Source organism: Octopus sinensis, unplaced genomic scaffold (assembly GCF_006345805.1).
Source record: "Octopus sinensis unplaced genomic scaffold, ASM634580v1 Contig19529, whole genome shotgun sequence".
Classification (NCBI taxonomy): domain Eukaryota; kingdom Metazoa; phylum Mollusca; class Cephalopoda; order Octopoda; family Octopodidae; genus Octopus; species Octopus sinensis.
In genome coordinates this window covers 1-8,747 of record NW_021836377.1, presented here as the reverse complement: position 1 = coordinate 8,747, position 8,747 = coordinate 1, and the positions used below count along the sequence as shown (strand labels likewise).

The 8,747-nt window shown below is 41.8% G+C and overlaps 1 long non-coding RNA gene across 1 annotated transcript; it reads right to left on the bottom strand.

Annotated features, from left to right (window-relative positions):
- Positions 1-1,386: 1,386 nt before the first annotated feature.
- LOC115232151 lies at positions 1,387-5,599 on the bottom strand. The gene is made up of 3 exons (XR_003883603.2): positions 5,457-5,599; positions 2,911-3,005; positions 1,387-1,549 (listed from the first exon to the last, which is right to left on the bottom strand). It is a non-coding gene; the product is annotated as an uncharacterized LOC115232151 (long non-coding RNA).
- Positions 5,600-8,747: the final 3,148 nt, after the last annotated feature.

Below are 8,747 nucleotides of genomic sequence, written 5' to 3'. Positions count from 1 at the left end.
ATATATATATATATATGTATATACATACATATATATACGTATACATATATATATATATGTATATATATAGTTATATATATATATACACATATATACACACACATACGCTAATAATTCTTGCCTTCCCCACCCGCTCCCTACATACATACAATAACCCCCACCACCATTACAAACTAATTTATACCGTGAAGGTCTCAAAATATTTTAAACTTGATGCAAAGTGGAACAGGCAGAGTTATGTACCTTGTTATAATCAAGGGCAACAACTCTAGGATAACTTCCATAACCACACAATTGTGTCTGGCGAGTTATTCTTTACACTTTTACTGGTTTCAGTCATTTGCCTTTCAGTCGAGCAAATCGACCCCAGGACTTATTCTTTGTAAGCCTAGTACTTATTCTATCGGTCTCTTTTGCCGAACCGCTAAGTTACGGGGACGTGAACACACCAGTATCGGCTGTCAAGCGATGCTAGAGGGACAAACACAGACACAAAAACATACACACACACACACACACATATATATATATATATATATATATTATATATATATATATATACACATATATACGACAGGCTTCTACCAAATCCACTCACAAGGCTTCGGTCAGACGAGGCTATAGTAGAAGACACCTGCCCAAGGTGCCACGCAGTGGGACTGAACCCGGAACCATGTGGTTGGTAAGCAAGCTACTTCACACAGCCACTCCTGTGCTTATATATAATTAATTATAAAAACAAAAAATTTACTGGTAAGGGCCAGTCAGGAGGTACTGGCAACGACCTCGCTCGAACCTGTTTACACATGCCAACGGCACAGGTGCCAGTAAGGCGATGCTGGTAACAATCCCGCTAGAATGGTGCCTCTTACATGCCACTGGCACGGAAGCCAGTTAGCCGCTCTGGCAACGATCACGCTTGGATAGTGCTCTTAGCATCATGTATATATAAGCACATGGATGGAAGCATTCCGTCGGTTACGACGACGAGGGTTCCGGTTGATCTGATCAACGGAACAGCCTGCTCATGAAATTAACGTGTAAGTGGCTGAGCACCCCACAGACACGTGTACCCTTAACGTAGTTCTCGGGGATATTCAGCGTGACACAGAGAGTGACAAGGCCGGCCCTTTGAAATACAGGTACAACAGAAACAGGAAGTAAGAGTGAGAGAAAGTTGTGGTGAAAGAGTACATCAGGGATCACCACCATCCCTGCCGGAGCCTCGTGGAGCTTTAGGTGTTTTCGCTCAATAAACACTCACAACGCCCGGTCTGGGAATCGAAACCGCGATCCTACGACCTCCATATATAAGCACATACGTGAATGACAGAGTGAAAGACACAATGACTAACAGACAGACAAAGCAAGAGAAGTCAAATTAGAAACAATATAAAATAATTTATTTCAAAAAATAACAAAATATATCTCTTTTTTATCCTTTATAATTTATCACAGATCTTTGGAGCTTTGGCGGTGAATATAGTCATGAATTTTGTTAGCAAGGGCCGCAGATGTTTTCCCCTTTTGAGAAATTTCTTCAGCAGAACTGCAAAACACAATAACCATACTTTAGTTATGTAATAATAATAATAATGGTTTAAAATTTTGCCACAAGGACAGCAATTGTAGGGGGAGGTGGGGCTGAGTCAATTACATCGACCCCAGTGTTCAACTGGTACTTATTTAATCGACCCTGAAAGGATGAACAGCAAAGTCAACCTTGGTGGAATTTGAACTCAGAACGTGAAGACGAAATACCTATTTCTTTACTACCTACAAGGGGCTAACACAGAGGAGAAAAACAAGGACAGACAAATGGATTAAGTCGATTATATCGACCCCAGTGCGTAACTGGTACTTATCTAGTCAATTACATCGACCACAGTACTCCAACTGGAACTCATTTTATCGACCCTGAAAGGATGACAGGTAAAGTCGACCTTGGCAGAATTTGAACTCAGAACATAGCAACGGGAGAAGTACTGCTAAGAATTTCACCCGGCATGATAATGATTCTGCTAGCCTGCCGCCTTAATAATAATAATAATAATAATCCTTCCTACTAAAGGCACAAGGCCTGAAATCTGCAGGGAGGGGGGGGGGGGGCAGTCGATTATATCAATCGCCAGTATTTCACTGATACTTAATTTAGTGACCCCGTAAATTAAATTATTATTATTAAGGCTTGCTGCCTTAATACTACTAATAATAATGGGAATAATCCTTTCTACTATAGGCACAAGGCCTGAAGTTTCAGAGAAGAGGGTAAATTGATTAAATCAACCCCAAGAACACAACGCTTCGCCCGGTTCAGGAATTGAAACCACAATCTTACGATCATGATGCTGACACCCTAACCACTAAGCCACGCGCCTCCACTATAACACATATGCACACACATATATGCTTATGCATCATAAGCGGAAAGTGTAACCTCTCGAAAGAGCTGTTCTTCACTCCTGCTCCAGAGCGTCGGCTGCGAGGTCACTCCGAAAAGCTCTGTCTGCGACGATTTTATCTCAATCGAAGGAGAAGGGCTTTCTCCGTCCGGGTTGCGGATCCGTGGAATAAGCTGCTGGACGAGATAGTGAAGATGCCGACGACAGCTCGGTTCAAAGTCTCTCTTGACTAGAAATGGCCTGAACTCTTTACATGAACACCCTCCCTGTACATAACTCCATGTCCCCTTACATGGCCTTGCTTTTTGCTGTTTGAGCCAAAAAATTAACTAACTATGTATGCATGTATGAGACACTGTCTTATCATTACCGTTTTCTGTCTATTTTTCATATTAGCCACACTTTGTAGACAATAAAATGGTCCCGCGAAGATTTACCAACTCACAATAGCCATGTAAAAAATGTTACAAAAAATATTTAGAAAAAAAGAAATTTTTTAATGGTTTACCTTGTTAACAGTTGTTTCAAAGATGTAAAATTTTTAGAAAGATTCAAAGCGAGAGCATAGTTGAGTTGCGGGAGAGACAGAAGGAACTTTATTCTCTATAAAGGTAAAAAAAAAAAAATAAATACATTTTATACATGTTTCTGCCTCTCTGTTTCTCTGTCAAACTCCAATCTTTCATCATCTGACACAAGATCCTCTCCTCCAGTGACTCCTCTCCTCTCAAAATTCCTAGTCTTGCAAGTTACTTGGAGACCCTGCTGGTGCTGGTGCCAAGTAGAAAACATCCAGTCCACACTGTGAAGTAGTTGGCATTTGGAAGGGCATCCAGATGTAAAAAATCATGCCAAAATTGACCCTGCGAGTGCTGGTGCCATGTAAACAGCATCCAGTCCACGCTGTGAAGTGGTTGGCATTTGGAAGGGCGCCAAAACTGACCTTGTCTGTGCTGATGCCATGTAAAAAGCACTCAGTCCCTCTGTGAGGTGGTTGGTGTTAAGAAGGGCATCCAGCTATAAAAAACCCTACCAAAACAGACACAGTAGGCTGGGGCAGTCTTCTACTTGGCCGGATCCTGTTAAAAAGCATCCAACCCATGCCAGCATGGAAGGCAGACGTTAAACAATGATAATATGTATATTCAGCAGCATATAGTGCCAAGCAGTGTTTAGGCATAAGCAAACTTCAGATTAGTTAAAATGTTTGTGACATATTTGAACTTCTGAGGGGAAATTCACTGCAGTCATTTTTTTTATTAATAAGAAGTGTAAAACACCATATCTGCCCAGTGCTGCTCTGTATCAGATTCCCAAATGCAGCGCTTCTGACGCTTTAGCCTCCCTCAAAGGGAAACACTGAAGGGAAGTAACTCTGAGCAAATTCAAAACTGTAGCATTAAATCAGTGGTTCACAAAATGGGCGGTACTGCTCCCCTGGGGACAGTGGAAAGTTCCAAAGAAAAGTGCTCACGCGTCTCACTCCCTCAGCTACCTCGATCGAAAAGGCCAAATCCTGCCCTGCCTGCGCGTGTGCGTCACTCCTGCCTCTTCCAGTCAGCCCCAAGTTCCGATCACCTCCCCAGCTGCTGACGTCATCCCACAGAAACAAAAAGGAATATCTGCCCAGTGTTGCCCCCAATAGAGGGCAACATTGGGTAGATACAGCATTTTTACACCATTTATCATTAAGAGAGAATTTTTGGTCTCCATGGTAACTGCAGTGAATTTCCTCCCAGAAATTACAACAAACATATTTAACTAACCCCAAACTTTGCACACACAGATATACTCTTTATTCTTTTACTTGTTTCAGTCATTTGACTGTGGCCATGCTGGAGTACCGCCTTTAGTCGAGCAAATCGACCCCAGTACTTATTCTATTGGTCTCTTTTGCCAAACCGCTAAGTTACAGGGACGTAAACACACGGGCATCGGTTGTCAAGCAATGCTAGGGGGAAAAAACAGACACACAAACATATATATACATATATATATATACATATATATGACGGGCTTCTTTCAGTTTCCGTCTACCAAATCCACTCACAAGGCTTTGGTCAGCCCGAGGCTATAGTAGAAGACACTTGCCCAAGGTGCCACGCAGTGGGACTGAACCCAGAACCATGCATTTGGTTAGCAAGCTACTTACCACACAGCCACTCCTGCATCTATTGCTTAAAGAAATATCACAATTCTACCAGTTTACTCTCTCACCAGCATCCAAAACAGGGCAGTAGTGGTGATGGTATGTGACCCCCTTCGGTCAGACACTGACCATGGGTTTGCACCTAGAGAGTTACCCTCTGAGGTACAAGTCTGGGCAAGGTTGTTTTATGGAAGACCAGCAGTCGCCCATGCATACCGGTCTCCCCTCTCCACGTCACCGATGTTGTCCAAGGGAAAGGCAAGGGCCGATACAGCTTGGCACCTGTGACGTCGCAACTCATTTCTGCAGCTGAGTGAACTGGAGCAACGTGAAATAAAGTGTCTTGCTCAAGAACACAACACGCAGCCCAGTCCGGGATTTGAGCTCACAACCTCACGATCGTAAGGTCGATGCTCTAACCACTGGTATACATATATATATATACGATGGGCTTCTTTCAGTTTCCGTCAACCAAATCCACTCACAAGGCTTTGGTTGGCCTGAGGCTATAGTAGAAGACACTTGCCCAAGGTGCCATGCAGTGGGACTGAACCCAGAACCATGTGGTTGGTAAGCAAGCTACTTACCACACAGCCACTCCTGCGCCTATATATATATATAAATATGATTGTATATCTACAAATATGTGTGTGCGTGTGTGCTTTACACGAGTCTAAAAACAGGGGTTATCTACACTGTGTCCCTTTAAGTCTTGTCATCTAGCAATCCCACAAAAAGGGATTGCTAAGGTAAGTACCAGACAAGAATAAATACTGCAATCAAAAGACTGACTAAGATAAAAAAAAACCTTCAAAGATGGTGCCCCAGCATGGCCACAATCGAATAATTGAAACCAATAAAAAAATATGTACTTTATTTTGTGTGTTTATTGTTGTTTGACTGACCTGTTCCTCGGTGAGAGTCAAGGTGGGACAGGCAATGGCAAATCCTCTTTTCTCCTCTTGAGAACATAATTTAGCCAAGAGGCTGCAGGTTTCATCTGGAAAAGAAAATATCAAAAAGACAAATAAAAAAAAATTCTTAAAAACAAGCCAAAAACAAAAATAACAAATGAACCCTTTTTATTCCAACCTACACAGAAAGCAGCCCCTTATTCTAGGATACAAACTTCATGTTTTAAACGAATCTGAATCAAAACTTCCCATCAAAATTTCATGTTAATTTATGTTCCAAACCCCAGCTTAAAATTCTTTTCTACTCTTGACACAAAGCCCGAAATTTGGGGGGAGGGGAATCAGTCAATTAGATCAACCCCAGTACACAACTGGTACTTATTTAATCGACCCCGAAAGGATGAAAGGCAAAGTCAACCTCGGTGAAATTTGAACTCAGAACGTAGCGACAGACGAAATACCTATTTCTTTACTACCCACAAGGGGCTAAACACAGAGAGAACAAACAAGGACAGACACATGGATTAAGTCGATTATATCGACACCAGTGCATAACTGGTACTTAATTTATCGACCCCGAAAGGATGAAAGGCAAAGTCAAACTTGGTGGAATTTGAACTCAGAACATAGCGGCAGACGAAATACCTATTTCTTTACTACCACAAGGGGCTAAACACAGAGAGGACAAACAAGGACAGACAAATGGATTAAGTCGATTATATCGACCCCAGTGCATAACTGGTACTTAATTTATCGACCCCCGAAAGGATGAAAGGCAAAGTCGACCTCGGTGGAATTTGAACTCAGAGCGTAAAGACGGAGACAAAATACAGCTTAGCATTTCACGCAGCATGCACCAGTTTTGACAAAGTTATTTTACTAAATTTTTCATTATTTTCCAAATTAATTGAAGGGGGCAGTAACGAGTGACCGAGATCTTCGGCAATAAACTGTACTTAAGAAGATCTATCAAGCCGTGGCCAATGCTGGTGTTTCAGAACTGGCACCCATGCCAGTAGCATATAATAGGCACCCACTACTCTTGGACTGGTTGGTGGAGGCGCAATGGCCCAGCGGTTAGGGCAGCGGACTCGCGGTCATAGGATCGCAGTTTCGATTCTCAGACCGGGCGTTGTGAGTGTTTATTAAGCGAAAACACCTAAAAAGCTCCACAAGGCTCCGGCAGGGGATGGTGGTGATCCCTGCTGTACTCTTTCACCACAACTTTCTCTCACTCTTACTTCCTGTTTCTGCTGTACCTGTATTTCAAGGGGCCGGCCTTGTCACTCTCTGTGTCACGCTGAATATCTCCGAGAACTACGTTAAGGGTACACGTGTCTGTGGAGTGCTCAGCCACTTGCACGTTAATTTCACGAGCAGGCTGTTCCGTTGATTCGGATCAACCGGAAGCCTCGTCGTCGTAACCGACAGAGTGCTTCCTCCTTCCTGGACTGGTTGGCATTAGGAAGGGGATCCAGCCATTGAAGCCCGGCCAAATCAGACTAGCACAGCTCCCCAGCTAACCTGTTTTCAGTCAAACTGTCCAACCCATGCCAGCATGGAAAACAGACGTATAATGGTAATGATGAAGGCAATGTACTTCAACGGAAACATGATACCAAAGAAATATGATACGAAAAAGTGTTAATACTCACTTTACTCTTTTACTTGTTTCAGTCATTTTGACTGCGGCCATGCTGGAGCACCGCCTTTAGTCGAGCAAATCAACCCCGGGACTTATTCTTTTTGTAAGCCCAGTACTTATTCTATCGGTCACTTTTGCCGAACCGCTAAGTGACGGGGACGTAAACACACCAGCATCGGTTGTCAAGCAATGCTAGGGGGACAAACACAAACACACACACATACATACATATATATATATATATATATATATATATATATACATACATACATATATACGACGGGCTTCTTTCAGTTTCCGTCTACCAAATCCACTCACAAGGCATTTTGCCGAACCGTAAGTGTCGGGATGTAAACACACCAGCATCAGTTGTGACAAACACAGACACACAAACACACACACACATACATATTTTTATATATATATATATATATAGATATAATATAACATATATACGACGGGCTTCTTTCAGTTTCCGTCTACCAAATCCACTCACAAGGTATTTGTCGGCCCGGGGCTATAGCAGAAGACACTTGCCCAAGATGCCACACAGTGGGACTGAACCCGGAACCACATGGTTGGTTAGCAAGCTACTTACCACACAGCCACTCCAATATTAACAGTTTTTTACTAAGTTCTTCAATAATTTCAAAATTAATTGAAACAAAGAGTATTTCAAACAGAAATATGGTAACAAAAAGGCTAATACTGACAAACATTATTTTCAAATTTATTGAATGAAAAGCAGTAAATTACAACAAAAATATGGTAACAAAAGGGTTAATGTTGACAAAGTTATTTTACTAAATTCTTGATTATTTTAAAAATTAATTGAAACAGTGGTAGTGTATAATAATACTACCATTACAGATGGTGTAGATTCTGATTATATTGGAATATATAGTGAAAAATGCCCAAAATTTCAAAAAGGAGAAGAGAGGAGTTTTGGATAATGTACATAAGTCAACTTTCTTGACTCATAACGTTCAGGAAAATGGATATTTTTTAATGAAATTTTCAACAAATACCTTTTAGATCGTGTAGATTCTGATCATATCAGGATTTATCATCATCATTTAACGTCAGCTTTCCATGCTAGCATGGGTTGGACGGTTTGACCGAGGTTTGGGAAGCCAGGAGACTGCACCAGGCTCCAATCTGATCTGGCAGTGTTTCTACAGCTGGATGCCCTTCCTAATGCCAACCACTCCGTGAGTGTAGTGGGTGCTTTTTACATGCCACCGGCACAGGGCTAGAGGTGGCTGGCAGCGATCAGTTGGTGCTTTTTATGTGTCACCGACACGAACGTCAGTCAGGTGGTGCTGAAATTGGCCATGTATGGATGGTGCTTTTTATGTGCCACCGGCAGAGAAAAATCTTTCAAAAGGGAGGAGAGAGGAGTTTCAGATGATTTACACAAATCAACTTTGTGCCTCATAGCTTTCAGAAAAATGGATAATTTTTTTAATGAAGTTTTCTACAAATACCCTTCAGATTGTGAAGATTCTAATTATGCCAGAATTCATAGAGAAAAACCTTTCAAAAGGAAGGAGAGAGGAGTTTCAGATAATTCAAAACAAGTCAACTTGTTGCTTCATAGCTTAAGAAAATGGATACTTTTTAATGAAATTTTCTAC